Here is a 19,552-nt window from a genome sequence, read left to right on the forward strand (position 1 = left end):
TTTTTATGTATTTGTGTGCCATATAGTGTCTCTATCCATCATCTATCTAAGACATAATTTATCTTCCTAGGTTTTTTCTAACATCTACTCAAAGGTTTCCGAAAGAAAAGAGTTTTAGTACGTCATATATCACAGTTTCCGCAACATTAAACATGGATATTGAAAAACCACGTTCGTGATATGCTTCACGCGTCTCAATTGTGCGAAAATTCCAACATTATTTCTACCATCAATGTTTATGAGCATGGATTAGGGTAAATACTTGAAGGGTGTTTTTTCTTTAAGAAAAGGAGGGTATGAAGATTAAGTATACTAACCTATGCGAGTATATTTACGCCCCTTGGGTTCCGTATATGGCAAGCAAATGTACAGATAGTTAGGTATTTGGTTAAGTGATTATTATTTGATGACTTCGAAAACACCGCAATGTATTTAAACTAACATTGCTTGAAGAAGATTGCTGATTTTCCGAAAAATTGTGATACTTAGAAAAATCTTTTTTTTCCAGTAATATTACATGTACAATATAAAAGTTTTTTTTTATTTCACTACTAGTTAGCCCTTGACTGCAATCTCACCTGGTGGTAAGTGTTTGTGTGTATGTTTGTTGGTTTTTTAACTATGCTCAGTTCAAACTATTGATCTTGATGAAATCAGTCACACATGTAGCTTGTACCCTGGAGATGGACCTAGGATAATGTTTTTTTCGGAAAAGCTACTGGTACAAGTTACCCGCGGGGTTATAAAAATAGTTCGTATGCTAGAGACGGCCAAGGAATACACCTATCTCGGAAAATGAAGGTTTACTGCGGAATCTTCAATAACACATATTAAATGCGGACAAAATCCCAGGTAATAGCTAGTTATAGATATAATATTATCGTCAATCACCGTCAATTCACATTTCCGTCGGCGATCCATCTTAATAAAATGAAAATATCTTTCCCGATTTATAACCAATGCAAATAAAGTTAGGGTTTTAATATTCATTAGGAGATGAAATTGTTGATTCCGCCTCTGTAATTTGTTTCAATTAACCGAGCGACGTGAACTCGACAGATTCCCTGAATCATTTCTCTCCTGCGGTGAGACGTTGACAAACGAGCAAATTATACGGACACTTCACTATGCATTTACGCAGACCTTGGAATCGTAAACAACGTGATTGTATTGCAACGAGATGAATTAATTGGGCACCTTGGCATCCAAAAATGAAACGTAAACATTTAAAAACGATAATAATACTTGTTTTTTTAAATTTTCCAATGAGTGGGTTTTTATTTATAATGAATCCGCAATGAGTACAATTTGTTTCAGTAATTGGATTTTGGTAAATTTTCAATATCCAAAGGAGAGCCGAATGCAGGAAATTAATTACTCCATATTAAACTGGTAATATGAGTTCAGTTGAAATATTGAGTTGAGCGTAAGCCGATTATTTTAATCTTATTTATGTTCAAAATACCAGTGATATTATAATTATATTACATTTTTAACTAATTAATTCATTAAAATAAATTGATTTCATTTTAATTGACGCGTCATTTTTATGTATAACGTCATCATAGGTTACCAGTTGAGTTTGCAAAGACAGTTTGCATTTGTCTAATTTACCAAAAATATGTGACACATCCAAAACATAGCAAGGTAAGTAATTAGGATTATTAATTTATCATCCGTTTTAAACCTAACGTATGATTTTATTATTATTATGTTTTGAGCTAATTTCCAATAGCTGCAAATCTATTTCTTTTAAATCTCATTCAATCCTCGCACTCCGAAGAATTAGGCAAGGGAATTAATTACACAAACTCAAGTAAGAAATATGTAATAAATAATATATTGTACGGCAATTCCAAAACGAATGGGTACCTAATTTGATCAAGTACGTATTGAACTGGACTGGACTAGGATTTAGAAGGCATAAAAAGAGCTTCTAGAAGACAATCAACATGAATGTGGAAATTGTGTTATGGGTAGGTATAATTTGATAACTCACGACAAAATTTATAGAACACCGAAACTCATTCATCTAACTACCTGGTTCAAAACACATATGTTATATAAATCATATATATTTGAGACACTTTGAAATTGATAAATTATTGCTCAGTTATCTTGGTTTTGGTTTTGGTTCATTTATGTTTCTCGATCGGTTTTTTTTTATATATTTATGCATGCATGTTATTTGAGGTAAATGAATCATTTAAATCTTAGTTTTTTTTTAATTCATATATTTTTACTTAATTAACTTCCATTGTTTCAGTTTATTTCAAAAATGTGTTAAACGTACGAAAACCGACTATTTATTACTTTAAAACATTTATACCTATTAATTATTCTTTGCTATTTTGCTTTGAGTACTATTTTTTTTGCCTTAGTTTTAGCTTCAAAATTATATTTCCATGACAAAATACGCACAGCCAAGTGTCAGAAACTGGAGCAAACTATTCTCGGAGCCCGGAGGTCACCAAAGTCGTTTCCTTTGCGACAATATCGATCGCTACTTAAATATGCTTGAACTTTAGATACTAAATCATGGATACTTATAAACTTATATTTTTGAATTCATTTTAAGATTTAAGTGGCTTGAGAATGCTTTTTTATATTCTTAATTATAACCAAACCGACTCAATGTTAAAAATATTATTGGGCTTTGTAAGTCATTCAGGACAAAACCTTTTATATATACAGAAGACGACGACGTTTTATTAAAATATCCAATAATTTCATTTTGAAACGGTCAGAGGAATATACCACACGCAATTGTTAATACTCACAACAATTGTTACTATTAAAACTTACTCTACGAGGGACCTTGGAGATTCGTATCTAGTAAACAAAGCTTCAAGCTGCCTGAGTTTGTGCAGAATTAGGTTTTAAGAAGAAGACTTAAGGCTTAAGCAACAATTTGAGTTGTATGTCTAATTTATTATGTCTTGAGGCTACAGAAAATCCTTATTGGATTCTGTGAATCTGCCCTTGTCTTACAATATACTTACAAGTACCAGTAACTTTAACCACCATTATAGAGGCTGGGATTTTCAATAAACAAAACCACGTGTCACATACTGCTTAGCTAAGATAATCACAAAACTACTAAACTCTAGTTTTGCGAATGAAAACGTGTAATGTACTGTGAAATGTGCTCTATATGTACATGACAAATATACTCCAGAAATTTGTACCATTTGTAAGTTAATCATCCAGAAATTGGGGAGTCTCCGTATTTCTGGCAGAACTTTTTTCCTCAATTCTCCAAACAAATTTATAAAATCATTCCCCTTAAGCCGCCTTATTTTATATTGTGAATAAAATTATCGTTCACCAAAAACGAATTCCTGTAAAAGTTACATTTTGACCCATTTCTTTTTGGATCAGTGTGGAGATTTGTGAGAAACATAAGTAGCTAATATAATCGATCAAAATATATCGTAAAACTTATATGTGACAAATATTTGATAGGTATGGCAGTTTTGTAGGTTCGTTGGAGTTAAAAACTATCTTTTAAAATACTCCTTACGTCACTTAACAGAACACATACGCCGAGCCTTGAACGACCACATTTACCGGAAGCTTACCCAAGCTGAAGTTGTATGTGTCCATAACTACGGTGATAGTGGCAATTATGTTTAAATTTTCTAAAAATCGAGAGCCTGAAAGAGGGAGGAGGGTATCATACACGCGGATTTAACGGTCTCCTGAGTTAATGGTGTGGATAGTGTGATAAATCATATCCTTAAGTCTAGTTTATCTGGTAAAGCTTATGGTATGTGTTCATACATTATTTAAATCAAATATTACCTCCACATATTGCTAAGAGCAGTTGTACTTTTATAGTAAATTTATGCATACTTAAAATTTTAAAACTCTTCCTTAATTATTCTTAGCACCAGACTAACTTTTTATCTAGCGCTCTAGTTAATTGGGATCTGATAGAATTTTAAGATCTTAGAAATTAAATATTAAAATTTAATTAAAATTTTCTTTAAAATATTTCATTATTAATATTTGTGTGCCAAATTTCAGACAAATATATACAACGGTAAAGCGTGATCCAGATTCAAATAGCGTTCCGTAAAAACATTATTGTCTTAAAATTTAAATGTGTTGTTAAATTCTAATTTTATTTCATATTCATCATCATCATCACATTAACCCATGACCGGTCTGCTACAGAGCACGGGTCTCCTTTCACAATGAAGAGGGGTTAAGGCCGTAGTCCACCACGCTGGTCAGTGCGGATTGGTGGTCTCCGCACACTTTCGAGAACATTATGTAGAACAAGAGTTCTGGCTGAGAATCGTGAGAAAACCGCATGGCTAAGAAGCCATGCGGTTTTCTCACGATGTTTTCCTTCACCATTGAAGCAAGTGATACTTAAAACGCCCGTAACTCAGAAAAGTTAGCGGTGCGTGCTGGGATTCCAAGTCAGCCCCCCGAAAGTGAAGTTTTGCTCCTACTCTATGCGCTATTACCGCTTTTTTTCTTGAGTAGAGTATTTTACCTAGTTGAGGAGATTTGGAAAAAAATTATGTCGAATGGACCGAGACCGAAATACTTCAATGATGAGTCCAGGTTCCCACTAAAACTCATGACAACGGAACTCTTAAAATATAACATTTTCGAGAATTTTGCAAACCATAATAATTTTGCTTTTCACATTTTACAATGATTAAACGCTTTGTATACCATCATTTTCACGATGAGCTAAAAGGCTGACAACAAATGAAACGCCTTGCATTCGAAGCCTACTATTCACATATCCAGTTTTTTCAAGATCGAAATACTGCAACGGCACATTATAATGAAACTTATGTCCATTACTTTAAAGCTTTTTTTCATCCACATATCCTACCTACACACAGCCTAGGTCCCTAGGAACTTTGCAATGTGAAAAATCGGAAGCACGGAATTTCAAGTGCTATTATGTCTGGTCTACTCTTTTACATGGATGCAAAACTTGGGTTTTAAAGATGAAAAGTTGTAGACGCTTGCAATTTGCATGTAGCCACTAAGTAAATAACTGCTTAAGTAGTTATTGCAAAGAGCCAAATGTTTGGGAAGGCTAATGACAATCGTAATACAAACGAAAGTTGTATAACTCAGTATCCTTCAACATCTTTAACCTCTGGTGACTGAATTATACAACTTTCACCACACGACGAGTTTGTGAGGTTGATCTTAAAAGGTCCCCGGAAGGAAGATTATCTGAAAAAGAGCACTTGGGAGATAGAGCAAGGAAAATTTAAGGGACAGGAGATTTAAGGGACAGGAGATCACAATAAGATTATTATCTTAGTGACTTTGAACTGAAATTATTATTACAAAGATTAACGATAGAAAACAGTTTTTTTTTTTTAATAATATATATATTATAATTATACATTAAACCTTTATATAGTTATTTCTCTAAATGTATTTACTCCAGGTTGTAAAACAAAAGTTTTTTCTATCATGAATACATTATCGACTTAGTACGCTCTTACGAACTGGCCTTGTATATTTTATTGTTATAAGCAGAGAGCAATAAAATGCTGACCACTAACGAAATATAGCGAAGAGACTCGGAATGAATATTAAGAAACTTTTCTCCCGCAAAACATTTCTAAAAGTACGAAATCTTTATAGGAGACGACTCGACGAGAAATTTGTCATCACGTAACAAAATTTAACGTGAAATGCGCAAACAGTTCTTACTATTAAAATTGACACAAGCCAAGACGGCCTTGGAGTGCCGTACCAAGGAACCCAAGTTATTTCGAAACATGTATTTTGCGCCTGAAGTACATGGTCTGAAAACCTTCGCAGAAACTAGGTATTCTGTTTCTAATTTATTCAGTTTTAAGGCTAAAGTAACGTTGAATTAAGTTTGTATGTATTGTTGTAAATGAACAGTTTTAAAGTTGAATGTTAACATTATATCGCAAGTATTTATGGTAAAAATATGGCTTTCCTACTCAATATCCTAACGTCGCGATATTTGTATTTTTACAAACAAGAAAAAGTTAAAGAAAAAGTGAAAGTATACGTTAGAAACTCATCATCATCAACCCATTACCGACCCACTACATGGCACGGGTCTCCTCTCAATGAGACGAGTGTAGTCCGTAGTCCACCACGCTGGCTAAGTGTGGATTGGTGGACTTCACACGTTTTCGAGAACATTATCAGGCATGCAGGTTTCCTCACGATGTTTTCCTTCACCGTTTAGTTAAGTTATATTTAATTCTTAAGAATGCCATACAACATTCACATCAATACAAACACACACCGCTGTCAGGCAAACCAGCTGCACAGGATTATATTAGTTTATAACATACAAATAACAAGGGTTGTTACCGAGGACGAAACTGCTGGAAACGGCTAGTCACTAGTGATATAATAATAATAATCAGTCAAATCCTTCCGTGGCTTCAATCTGGTTTGGCTTGTCAGAACTGTAAATTAATAAGCTGAGATAGCTTAGAGCATAGATTCACCATGATGCTGCGGTTCGAGTCTGTGTTCTTTAAACAATTACTATCATATATTAGTTGTGGTTACTATAACATACAACTGCTGGCTAAACGTCTTCTCCAAGGCACGGAGATGGATAACGGCAAATCTTAAACTAAGGGCTGGTACTAAGAACAGAACCACATACCTATACCACCGTATATCTATTGTTTTATTTGGCCCGACACGGGATTCGAACAGAGAATTTTTGAGAGGAACTCTGTAACTTTGAAATTCTTTGAAAAAAAAATGAGGAACTCTGTAATTGTTAATGTGTTAACAATTACAGAGTTCCTCACAATTGTGTTGTTAATTTTGAAGTATGAAATGCGTACAACGAGGCAGAGGGTGGAAATTTTTCATCCAACTCGAACTAGAACTAAAAAGATTCAAATGTTACACAGAGTCCATAACTCAAGTAACCTTAATAAGTGTTTACCTCTCGTGTATATTCAGCGGTATTGCAATAAGTCATTTATTCCAGTCACAGTATAAATTAGTCAGTATTATGTGGCGACAGCCGCATTCCACCGGCGGCATTAATAATGCGGACGGTTCAACGCCCCACCCATGCCAACCTGCCTAGGTACCTATTATTTAGAGATGAAACGGATAGTTGTTTGGCCGGACACCGAATATCCAATATCCAGTGAGCTCCTTCGCCAGATAGCCGGATATTGGATTGCAGTCGCGATGCTTACATTTGTTGGTCAGCTAATTCAAAGAAATACCTACCAAAATTATATAAAGCTAGAATTTACCAATAACGTAAATTTAATGTACCTTTTGGTAATAGCAACGAATGATATGGCTACTTTCGGATATGAAAACAGTAGCTACAGTAGTATTACGTTCGTTTATTGTAAGATCAGTTTGACCATCTACGCTACCACTAGAAAAATACCTATATGAAGGTTAAATTTATATATAGTACGTGCAGTAGTGTTATCGTGATTTACTATGGATTGATTTTAGTTTAAACGATAGTTTAAAGTACCTATATAAAGCTAGCTCTTCGTGGTTTCAGCTAATGTCACTTGGCTAAATCCACGAAGAACCGTAATATTATCGTAATATTATAAGTAAAGAACCGCGTAGGTACTCTTAGACATTAGTTTAGGACTCAGCCTCAGTTCGAGCGAGAGTAAACGAGCGTCACATATTTACTACGCACTTATTTAAGTTTTTATCTCCTAAACTCTCCTCTCCTAAATCTAGTAACAAGCTCTAAAGGGAAATTTTACGGATAACCTTACTTCAATCGGGTACTATAGAAAAATCTATTAAATTAATATAATTAAATTTTAAAATGGATTTTAAAATGTAAAATGTTAATTGTTTATATTTGAAAAGAGCAACTGCTGAGTTTCTTGCCTGCTTCTTTTCGGTAAAATGTGCCTTCCGAACCGGTGGTAGAGTCGCTACACACAGACAGACTGAACGTTTCAAAAGTGCTTATATTAGGCCTACTTGAAATAAAAGAATTTTGATTTTTTTTTATTTTTGAAATCAAATCTCTTATAATTCTGTCCCGATCGACCCAGGGCCAGGCCAGAGAACATGATCTGTCCTAAAACCTGCTAACCACTCTAGAATAACGAGAAATTTCCTGTTAAAGTTATCTCTTGAATCAGACAGTGTAGTGATACATAGTATAAGTACCTAGAGTGAAAAGAAGATGAAGTCTGTAAGTATATCTCAATTTGCAACGTTAGTAACAGAAAATGTCAAAGTAAAACGCTCGCAGAAACTTGATCGTAAGACCTTTCCAAGAGGGAGCTCGCAAGTGCGTTGCGACATTATCGATCGCCACTTAAATAACACTTCGTTTACTCTTTCGCTCTTTTCAGTGACAAGTTGTATGAAATCAAAATGATCTAACTTGGTTTACGAAAAGGAGTTTTATACTACACATTTACTTCTTGAATATTCATTTTCAAAAGGTTTAATTGTTTGTTGGATGTAAGAATACTTTAAATGCTATGAAAATTTACTTTGCTTATGCTTTTTACAAGAAAAACCTGCAACTTAGCAATGCTTTAATCAAGCATACATATTTTAATACTTTATAAAATAATATAATCTTTTATCATAAATCCATTAGATGCATTACAGAATAGTTCTCTATAACCCAATATTCTATTTTTTTATTATTTGTTATCTCAATTTCATTAGAAAAAAATAGGCTAAGACCTCCATTTAAGTTTGGAAAAAAATTGTATTTGGAGGTCTCGCTATTTCCGATACAAAGTTTAAACATATACTGATAACATGACTTAAAGCAATTTATTACATTTTATAATTTTATACTTTTTTTTTGTTTAGAATTCATGAAAGCATGCAAATATGTGAGTATGTGTGTAAGTGTTTGTGTGTGTGTGTGTGTGTGTCTATGTGTGTGCTTTTATTTTATAATCAGGAAAAGAGATTCTGTCTCGTCGTACGTATCATGTTAACAATGATATTACGTTATTAGACTTTAATATGATTTTATTACACCGTAAAATACTGTTACAATTACCAATAATCTAGATAGCAATTATAATAAATAAAATACCTATTAGTCTCCTGCACAGTAATCAATTTAAATACATTATTTCAATCCAGCGTATGACTGTAATATAATAGCGGCAAATATAATTTAACAAAAATATTTATAATTAAATTGAAACGTGATCGGAATTAATTAATTGTATTAACGCTTAAAATAAGTGTTCAGATACAAATATAAATCATCAATTTATGAATAATGAATAAAATATGAGGGAATACTTTTATGCTTCTGTAATCCAAATAAATTACTGTTGTACTCTAGGACACCACATAAATATTTTGTGCCTTTATAAACGTGCATGATGAGTTAAAATCAAGAGATTTCCAACTGTGAGATGTTAATAACAACATTGTATAAGGCTGGATGTAAAGCGATATGAAAAACCACAAACACATAATCTGTATAATAAATTATTAAAAATAAGACCTATTTTTGGTTACAAGTTATTTAAAAGCCGAAATATTTTCTTAAAATTTATTTATTATTTTAATAAAAGATTATTCTTAAAATTCTTAACTTCGTCTATTAAATTAATTACGGTATTATTTAGAAAAACTATTTTTTTGCAAAACTTCAAACCGAAGTAACTAGTTCCTGAAAAAATGGGTACTTTTGTCCATCACCATCATCATCAACACATTACGACCGATTGGCGCAGTGGGCAGTGATACTGCTTTCTGATTCCAAAGCTGTGGGTTCGATTCTCTCAACTGATTGGGAAAATGATTGTGTGATGAACACAAATGAATGACGAATGGAAATCAGTGCTTAGGTGTTTATCTATACTTATTATAAGTGTGTATTGATAAAAATATTCATCAGTTATCTTAGTACCCACAACACAAGCTACGCTTACTTTGGGGCTAACTGGTCATATGTGCATTGTCGTAATATATTTTATTTATTTTTATTACCCGTAGTGAAGACCCGTGTCCTGTAGTAAGCACCAGGCGCTTACTACAGGACACGGGTCTTCTCTCAGTATGAAATGGGTTTAAAGTCCACCACACAGGCCAAGTGCAGATTGGTAGACTTGTCATGCCTTTTAGAACGTTATCGAGAACTTTTTGGCGTGCAGGTAAAATGACGATTTTTTTTAAATAAATTTTGTGCGATGTGTCAATATTATAAAAATGTCGAAATTTGACATGAACATTGCCATTCCCTTGAACTACATACGTAAAAAAAATTGTACTATTTTTATAATACTAAAAATTGGTAAGTTATTTTTAAATTAGTAAGAAGATAAGTGACGATAAAGGAACACTTTGCAATTGTAACATTTCTTTCACATTTTTTTAGAATATGTAGTGTTCTTTGTTTTAATAGGCATGTCTTTCATTTTTCGTTTCATCTAAGAGATGTTTCCACTTTGAAAAGCTTACAATGTTTCACCCATAATATATCCATATTTGTCAATTAAAAGTGTAGTAAAAATTGTTTCTTTAGAAAACATATCCGACTTCAAATTAATACAAGTTAAATAAACAAAAAAACTTAAAAGCAAAAAAAAGGTCGGTGCTTGTTAACATTCACTAGTCGTTGTCGTCAAAGGTCCAATCCGTTCTCTCCGAATTGGTCCCCCTTATATAATAATATTAAGATAGCATAGAATTTATATCTAACATTGAAGTTTTTTGAAAATTTAAATCAATGAAAATGTTTCTGCCTACCCGACCCTTGAGTAAGACTGTCAATAAATGTGCGGGTAGATTTTTTGTGCGTACCCATTTTATTTCAATCAATCACAGCCAAATCTAGGGCGAGGGGTAGAAAATAATATTATTGGATTTTATTTACGTAGATTAATTTCCCTGGAATAAAAAGTGGCTAGTCTGGCTCTTTAACAATCTATATAATATTAAGGATTACTTAAACGATAAAAAAGCTTGGGTGTGAATTGCTCTAGCTTCATAGCTTAATATAAATTTACTGTGAGATGGTGATAAGAAAAAAAAAATTATCCGGCTAAGTTTGTTGTAGGCTCTTTTTAGACCAGGGCGCGTTTGGAACCCGTAGCTTTAGGTATAAGATGGCGAACGAAGTTATCACCATCCCCTTACAATTATGTAAACATATATGTATGAACGCTTTATAAGTGCCTGTGATAGGCCTACATTAATAAAGAAATTATGAATTTGAATTTGAATTTATAAATCTAAATTTGCAGCAGTTCGTTGATCGGTTGCATGAAAAAATGTCTATCCAAAAAACACACTATGACATAAATATTAGTATTAAGTATAATTTTTAATCTACTTAATAGACTTATGAGTGGATACGTAAAAATCTTGAAAAAAGTTGAAATACTTTTTGCTGAAGTTTTATCCTATATGTTGTGCATTGTTAAGTAAACTTTCACTCACTGCTCACCATTTTTGAGGTCTAAATCTATGAAAAGTCGACATTTTATCAAAAAGTGAGGATACAAACTATTGGTGTGTTTATGTCTAAATGATTACTTTATCATATAGACAGAAATAGACCAAAAGTTCACGAGCTATTTGCTCTATAGAAATTGTTTCTTTATCATCCTTATTAGTATAAATCAATAATAGCCTCTTTTGTTTGAGAGCTTACACCACGCCGCTCTCGAACCCCGTTATGGGCTAACGTTGCGAATTCCAATTCTCAAACCGACGGCTTAAAGTGATCTCTAATGTATGGAAGAAAGTAAATTGAAAAGACGGAAAATTTTCTATTCATTGTATATACAACCAGGGAAAAATTTTATTCTAGCTATTGAAGTACCTACTTTGAACCGTTAAACAATTTATGAACTAACATGGAATTGCCTAAGGCATATCAGTTACATTAACGTTTTATGTTCACAGATGAAGTCTGAACACAGGATAAAGTTTTCGGCGTTGCGGACTATGATGCGGTCATAATTCAATATAAAAGCGGAGTTCGGCCTCACCTATGCATATTTCATGAGCTAGATCACGGCTACACCAGATCCGGAGCTTTTATAAACCGAATATTTTGGCGCAGTTGTATTGATCGTTAAAAACTGCTTGAAGGAAATGTTGGTAATAGCTCATTGGTTAGAGCTTCGGTCTTTTGCTTCGGGACCGACTTTGCCCGCACCGTGAAAAGCGAGCAAGCAAGCAATTAAAATATTGCTTGCTTTAACGGTGCAGGAAATCATCATCAATCGGACGGCCTATTGGCGCAGTTTGCAGCGACCCTGCTTTCTGAGTCCGTGGGTTCGATTCCCACAACTGGAAAATGTTTGTGTCATGAGGATGAATGTTTTTCAGTGTCTGGGTGTTTATAGGTATATTATAAGTAATTATGTATATTATTCATAAAAATATTCATCAGTCACCTCAGTACCCATAACACAAGCTACGCTTACTTTGGGGCTAGATGGCGATGTGTGCGTTGTTGTAGTATTTAAATTATTTATTTATTTTATTTATCTTGAGGAAACATGCATGCCTGAGAGTTCTCCATAACGTTCTCAAATGTGTGTGAAGTCTACCAATCCGCACTTGGTCACCACGGTGGACGGCTTTCTCATTCAGAGAGGAGAGCCGCGTCCTGAAGTGGGCCGATAATGGTTTGATAATGATAATAATGTATACTAATAGTGTTAGAATTCTTTTTTTTAAACAAATTAAAACTATTTTTTACGCTCGTGTGCATAACAATGTTTATTGGTGGTAATCTGATAAGTATATATATTTACTTATATGACGTCACGTTAAAAGTCAGCTAGTGTGCATTCTGTGCTGGTGCTCAATTTTGCGTGTAAAGAGAATAAGAATCCATCAAAAGATATTGCTTTAGATCAATCCCAATCCCAGCATTCGTAATATTGTGATACCACGTTCAACAAAAAAATAAAATCAATTTAACCTTCTGCGGTTCACCTGGCAGAATGACTGGCTATATAAAGTGCAAACCAGATGGAAAATACATACTTCTAGGTCATGTTATGCCCGGCGTAATGAAGTGTATATCGCACGGTGAGGTTGCATGTTTTTTTTTTTATACAGCATATATTTGTATTTCCAATCAAGAGACTCTAAGTGCCCTGAGTTTGTAAATTAGCGATGATTCGCCCTTCACCTAATCTCTTTCTGGTTGTGTTGGAGCTGCAGTCACAGCGGAGTATAAGAGTGAGGAAATAGAGAGTTAGTAGCAAGGATGGTGTAGTTAATATTTTTTCTCTATACGAGATGTACTAAATTTATATAAAAGACGCTTGTGACCTCTATCCGAGATGTACTTAACTTACATAAAGACGCTTGTGAACTCTATACAAGATGTACTAAACTTATATAAAAGAAGCTTGTGACCTCTATACGAGATCTACTAAACTAATATTAAAGACGCCTCGGACCACTATTCGAGATAAACTAAACTTATAAAAAAGACGTGTGTGACCTCTACACGAGATGTACTAAACTTGCAATAATAACACTTTCGAACCGTTTCTGGGATATACTAAATATGCATAAAAGGTACAATCAATCCTTAGTCGAGACAAACTAAACTTATTTAAAAGACTCTTGTGACCTCTATGCGAGATGTACAAAACTTATATAAAACACGCTTGTGGAATCTTTTTCAAGATATACTAAAGTAGCTTCTACTAGGGACTCCGTCTGCGTGGATCATAGAATTAGTTCTAAAGCTTCGCTCGTTAAAATTTTTTAAACCTACACGTGAACTAATTAAGAGATCGGTATATAAATAATAATAAATATATATATACGACAATACACACATCACCACCTAGCCCCAAAGTAAGCGTAGCTTGTGTTATGGGTACTAAGATAGCTGTAGAATATTATTATAAATATTGTACACATAAATACTTATAATATACAGATAAACACCAAGACACTGAAAAACAATCGTGTTCATCACACAAACATTTTCCAGTTGTGGGAATCGAACCCACGGCCTAGGACTCAGAAAGCAGGTTCGCTGCCCACTGCGCCAGTCGGCCTTCTATAAAGTTCATGTCCTTTTCTGTAGCATAGGCGACATGCGTACGAAATTTCAAAGCTGTCTGCCCGCAGCTGAGCTCGAAAACAACGTTCAATCGGGACTCGAGACCTACTGAAGGAATCGGGATAAAAGGTAGCCTTTGTTCTTTTCCATATCAAAGGCTACATGCATGCCAAATTTCATCCAAATCCGTTCAACCATTTTTGCGTGATTGAGTAACAAACATCCACACTTTCATATTTATAATATAAGTAGGATATGCGTATAAGACACGTGCAATCGTTAATTGAGACGAATTAAACATGCATTAAATACACTTGCGACGACCATTATTCAGGACGTACTAAGCGTACATAAAAGACACTTGTGACTTTTATACTAGATGTTCTAAACTTGTATAAAATACGCAAGTGTCTTTTATACAAAACTTATACAAAATATATAAATAAACATATCTCTATACGAGATTTACTAAGCTTGCAATAAAAACACTTTCGAATTCGATTGAAGAAATTTAAGTTTAAAATTATGTTTACTATTTGAAATTATATTTATAATTTCTTTAATTTTTACGACATTATTATCTTTTATGTAAATTACACCCTATATTCATACATTTTTATCAGAAAGTTTTAAAGAGCTTTTAAATTTTGAACTTTTGTTTTCAAACTCATTCATTGCTTGACCCGTTTAATCTGTCTACCGCTGCACCGATATAATTTCATACGACAACACGCGTTAATCGTATTAAAAAGTTCTGCAGGAAAATGTTCAGGAAAAGCCTGTCCAGTTAATAGTTGGTGTGTGGCCACAGCCGGAATTCGTTGGGGACATAAATAAAGCTAGATTTATATTACACTGCGCCGAAGAGATACGCTGGAAATATATTGCTTGTATACAACTACCATTTAGTAGTTTTGTTACTATATGGAGTATAAATAATACTTAGTGTAGGTAAAAGTTATCGTACCAGTTAAAAGTTGTTTGCTCTTTTCGTTTACAGTGTCATTTGGGAACTTACAGTGTTATTATTAAGGTGCTGTTTAATTGCTGCTTATGCTATGTAACGCAGCCAGTTTTGGTTTTAAATGGAACGTTTGTTCAGAAATGAATACGTCACCATTACAAATGAACTATGCAACTAGGTTGCTCTAAGATATTCTTTTACGTGACAATGTAAGACTGTAATAACAACAGAGAATGCTCGGCAAATTTTTATTCAGGCTTCATCTTAAATCACGGCGTATTCGGAATCATAATTACACAATGTAATAAATTGTGACGTACCAAAAGTTCCTTCCATAGGCTTAGTCGAATAAATAAAGTTTTGGTTTGATTTGTTTTATTAACTATAATAATTACTTTATAGGAACAAAAACAAATTTGTAAATCACTATTATGTACCTTGAAAGTAGGTAAGCCAGAATGCTTATACAAACATCAAAATTCATACGTTGATCAAACTTTATGAATAAATTAAACCTTGTGACTTCATAGCGAATACAATATTCTCTAAGGATATGTTGGATGTCGTTTTCTGTTCTATATTCAGAATAATATATTATCTGTATCGTTATTTATTTATTTATGTTAGGTCATATATATTATAAACAATGATAACAAGCCCTTATATAATTACATTCGGAAGCTTTTCTTTGCGATCTTTTCCAGCCACCCTAAGATATTATTTCCCCTTTCCTTACCCATATCCTGAACTATTCCATCTTAACTACCAAATTTTCTGAAGCTTGGAAGAATGTTCAAGTCACGTCATGTAACAAAAAAGTTCAACCCTGCTTCTTTCTCTGATTTCCGTCCCATTTCTATTTTGCCGTTCCTTTCCAAAGTCCTTGAGAACCTAATTTGCGAACAATTTAATCTTTTCCTTAATAAAAACTTGCTTCTCGGTCCCTTACAATCCGGCTTTCGTCCTGGACATGGTACGGTTACAGGGCTTGGAGAAAATCACTGATGATATTCGATGTGCGAGGAACTCACAGATACTGCTAGACTTTAGTAACGCTTTTAACATAGTTGATTATGTTTTCTTGTTGAGTATTCTGCGCTCGATTATCTCCATCGGTGATAGACTGGTTTCGGAGTTACCTATTTTGTCGTCAGCAACGCACTCAGATTGAGGAGACCTCTTCATCCTGGTATGATGTTGCGGCAGAGGTACCTCAGGGTGGCGTGTTATCTCCCTTACTCTTCGCTATTGTTATTAATCAATTTCCCAACGTTCCTCTTCTCTTTATCACATGTATACAGATGATATCCAAATATACCACGATTCAACCTTTGATAATCTTAGTTCTACTGGTTGCTGCTTTTAATACTGATCTTACTGAAATTTTTGAGTGGAGCAGGCAATATGGACTCAAGGTTAATCCAGCTTAATATCAACCTATTTTTACCCACCTCTCCGTGTTTCTTTTTAATTTTCCTAATCCTAAGGCTGCCTGGCAGAGATTGCTACTTAGTGATATGGCCGCCATTGCATCCTACTACATACTTGACGTGTTTTTTTTTTTCTGAACTTGATGTGGTGTACAAATTAAGAGTAAGATGACTACTCAGTACTAAATATGAGTAAGATGACTTTTTGAAATTGTATAGAACAAATTAAAGTATCACGTAATAGCACGATTCCACATACTAATACTTAAATAACTTTCGAATAAATTATAATCTTTATATATATAGTCAATGCATAATAATACATTAATAAATAATGATGTTTAACGTACTCTTTCGTAGGGAGGCAATCTCAGCCGGTTTCAGGATGACGCGTCACTGCTTTGTACCTCTGTTCTATAACTCTGCTCTGCCCTCAGCGGACGACGCGTGCTCTTTTAAGTACAAATAAATGAAATAACCGTTAGTGTTAACACAACAAAGAGTATACAATATGGCAGCCCTACTGCTTCTACATACATCATGTTTAACAATCTTTGATCGAAATAGAGACACGATTTTTAATCATATCTGACAAATAAGAGTATTTAGTGCCCACATTTTCCATTACGCTCCAACGAAGTCGGTGGATTTACGTGGTCAAAATAATTGGCAGTGTTAGAAAGCCACCTTATGTTTTTGACTTTTATCTTGAAAAAAGATTTGGTTATTATATCGAGATTTAAAATATGTCATAGGTACTTGCCTCTTTTTAAGCTTTTGTGTTTTAGATTTCTTTATACCAATTTAATTTCTTGGGTTTTGAACGGCTTTTTTATTTTTTTTAGAATTACTGTGACGCTTTTCACTAGGTCTAATGGTTATTTTACATTAAATTTCACGAGGGCCAGGATTAAATTTTCAGAGCAAGCCAAAAATGGATGTAATCCACCATTTTTTGGTGGAGGCTCTTGGCCGGATTTTTATGAAACATAACTAATGTGCTCAGTAGTTGGATTTTAAAGTGATTATAAAGTGATGGTGATGATGATGAATTATTAATAAGAACTACAACACTGTAATAATATTAATAATTTTGTAAATTCGCAAAGCTCGCAAAGTACAGCCCGCTTCCATGCAATGCATAAACTTATTTCTTCCTTCAGATAACACGATCTCTACCATATTACGTCATTTGGATTCCGCGGGGACACAGTAGGTAGGAATGTATATAACATAGCAGGTTTCAAGTTGCCACCCACGCCACCCTCTGTCCACTTGCTACCCTCGCCGCGCCGTTGTTTATATGCAATTTCCGGCACTTCTGGAACGTGGTCCTTTAGCTACGAATGCACGTAGTTTAAATAAACTGGACTACACATTATTTTCTCCTTATAATTTATGGTCTGTTTTTCTTTATAAAATCATATAATATTTAGGTACAAGCGGTTTCGTTCCAAGAAATTAGATTGACAATCATATTATGTCAAACAACTCTTTAACCGGTTTCACAACGTTTACAGTGCAACTCACCCGCCACCCTACAGACGCTCCGTGTCACACTGCCACGTTTGAAGTGCGAGTGTTAGATGGCGGCCTTTTATAACTTTATCAAATTGTAGTGTTAGTATAATAATTATTCACCTCAGGCTGGTAATTTTCTCACTGAAATGAACGCTTACCATTTTCCTCTCTTTAGGCATACACGAAACAATGTTTTTCCGCGACTGACATCGCCCGAATTTGCCTACTAATCAAAATATAATTGTATGTCCATTATTCTAAGTACTAGAATTTAACGGACAATTCTTATTATTAAAATGTATATAAATGGACATTTTCTTGATTTTATGACACCCTTGGGCTTCTCGAATAATTTCTGAAATAATCGCGTAAGCACTGAAACTGTACTATAATAGCAGAGACTCTAAGATCCAAAGCGATCAGCGCGTTTTGTATAGTGCAATAAAAAAATGTAACCATTTGTAAATGACATTTCAACTATAGACAGATAATGGAAGCAAGAGGGTGATCATGATTTTGTTGTTAACACTCGGCTTGCTTTGTGATTGTATGTTACATTGCATTAATGTAATGGTATATTAAATCAATGGATTTCTCATGTTACTTTGTAAACTCATTAGTTAATTAAAACCTTATTAAAATCTTCTTAATATGTTGTATAGCTGTTATTATTTTACTTGTATTGTGACTATTGCTTTGGCGTACTACGGACGCTAAGCAATGTCGTTCTTATAACTGATCTAATTTTCACCAGTTTAGTCTGGGGCTTCGGCCGTGGCTAGTTACCATTCTACACAACAAAAACGTACCACCAAGAGTTCGGTACGATACCGCGTAGAAAACGATTATGAAAATGAGTTTAATGTAACTGCCATAACCTTGACAGTTTAGGCCGTTAATATATTGGACTGCATGATGACTTACCATCCGCTAACGTGTAGAGACAAAAAATAAGACCCTGATTGCTTAGAGTTACCTTTACTTGTCTAGACAGAGCAATTTTGCTTCCCGGTTAAATAGAAAGACACGGCGTCGTCAGACTTCAGGATGACTATCTTTACTCTATGCTACTACTTTCAGTGACTGAAAATGATAATGATAATGTAATTTTTTATGAAATTGTATGTTTTGTACGGGATTTAAAAACGATTACAAATTAAATTATAAATTGCACACAGGCCAAATATGCTTATTCCACTTCACGCTTCATTGGGTTTTAATCAAATAAAATGATTGCCATAACAGCGTCCCCCATATTTGAACTCGTCGGCTGAACACCTGTATATTTCCCACTAATCTCCCACAGTATAAACGGTAACTATATAACTATATATATGGGACATAAAAATATACTTACATACGACGTTTCAAACGTGTGTCACGTTTAAGGCTTCGCTCACAGGCGATGCACTCAGCGGACGACGGAGAGAGCTATTCTAGAAGCATTTCTAAGTGATAAAATAAAAAATATGGAGATCCGTAGAAGAACTACAATCACCGACATAGCTGAATGAGTCGCGAAGATGGAGTGGCAGTGGGCACATAGCTAGGAAAACCGATTGACGAATTTCGTGGGGTCAGGTGGTGCTAAAATGGCCACTCCGCACTGGCAATCGC

This window comes from Pararge aegeria, chromosome 10 (assembly GCF_905163445.1).
Source record: "Pararge aegeria chromosome 10, ilParAegt1.1, whole genome shotgun sequence".
NCBI classification, from domain to species: Eukaryota; Metazoa; Arthropoda; class Insecta; order Lepidoptera; family Nymphalidae; genus Pararge; species Pararge aegeria.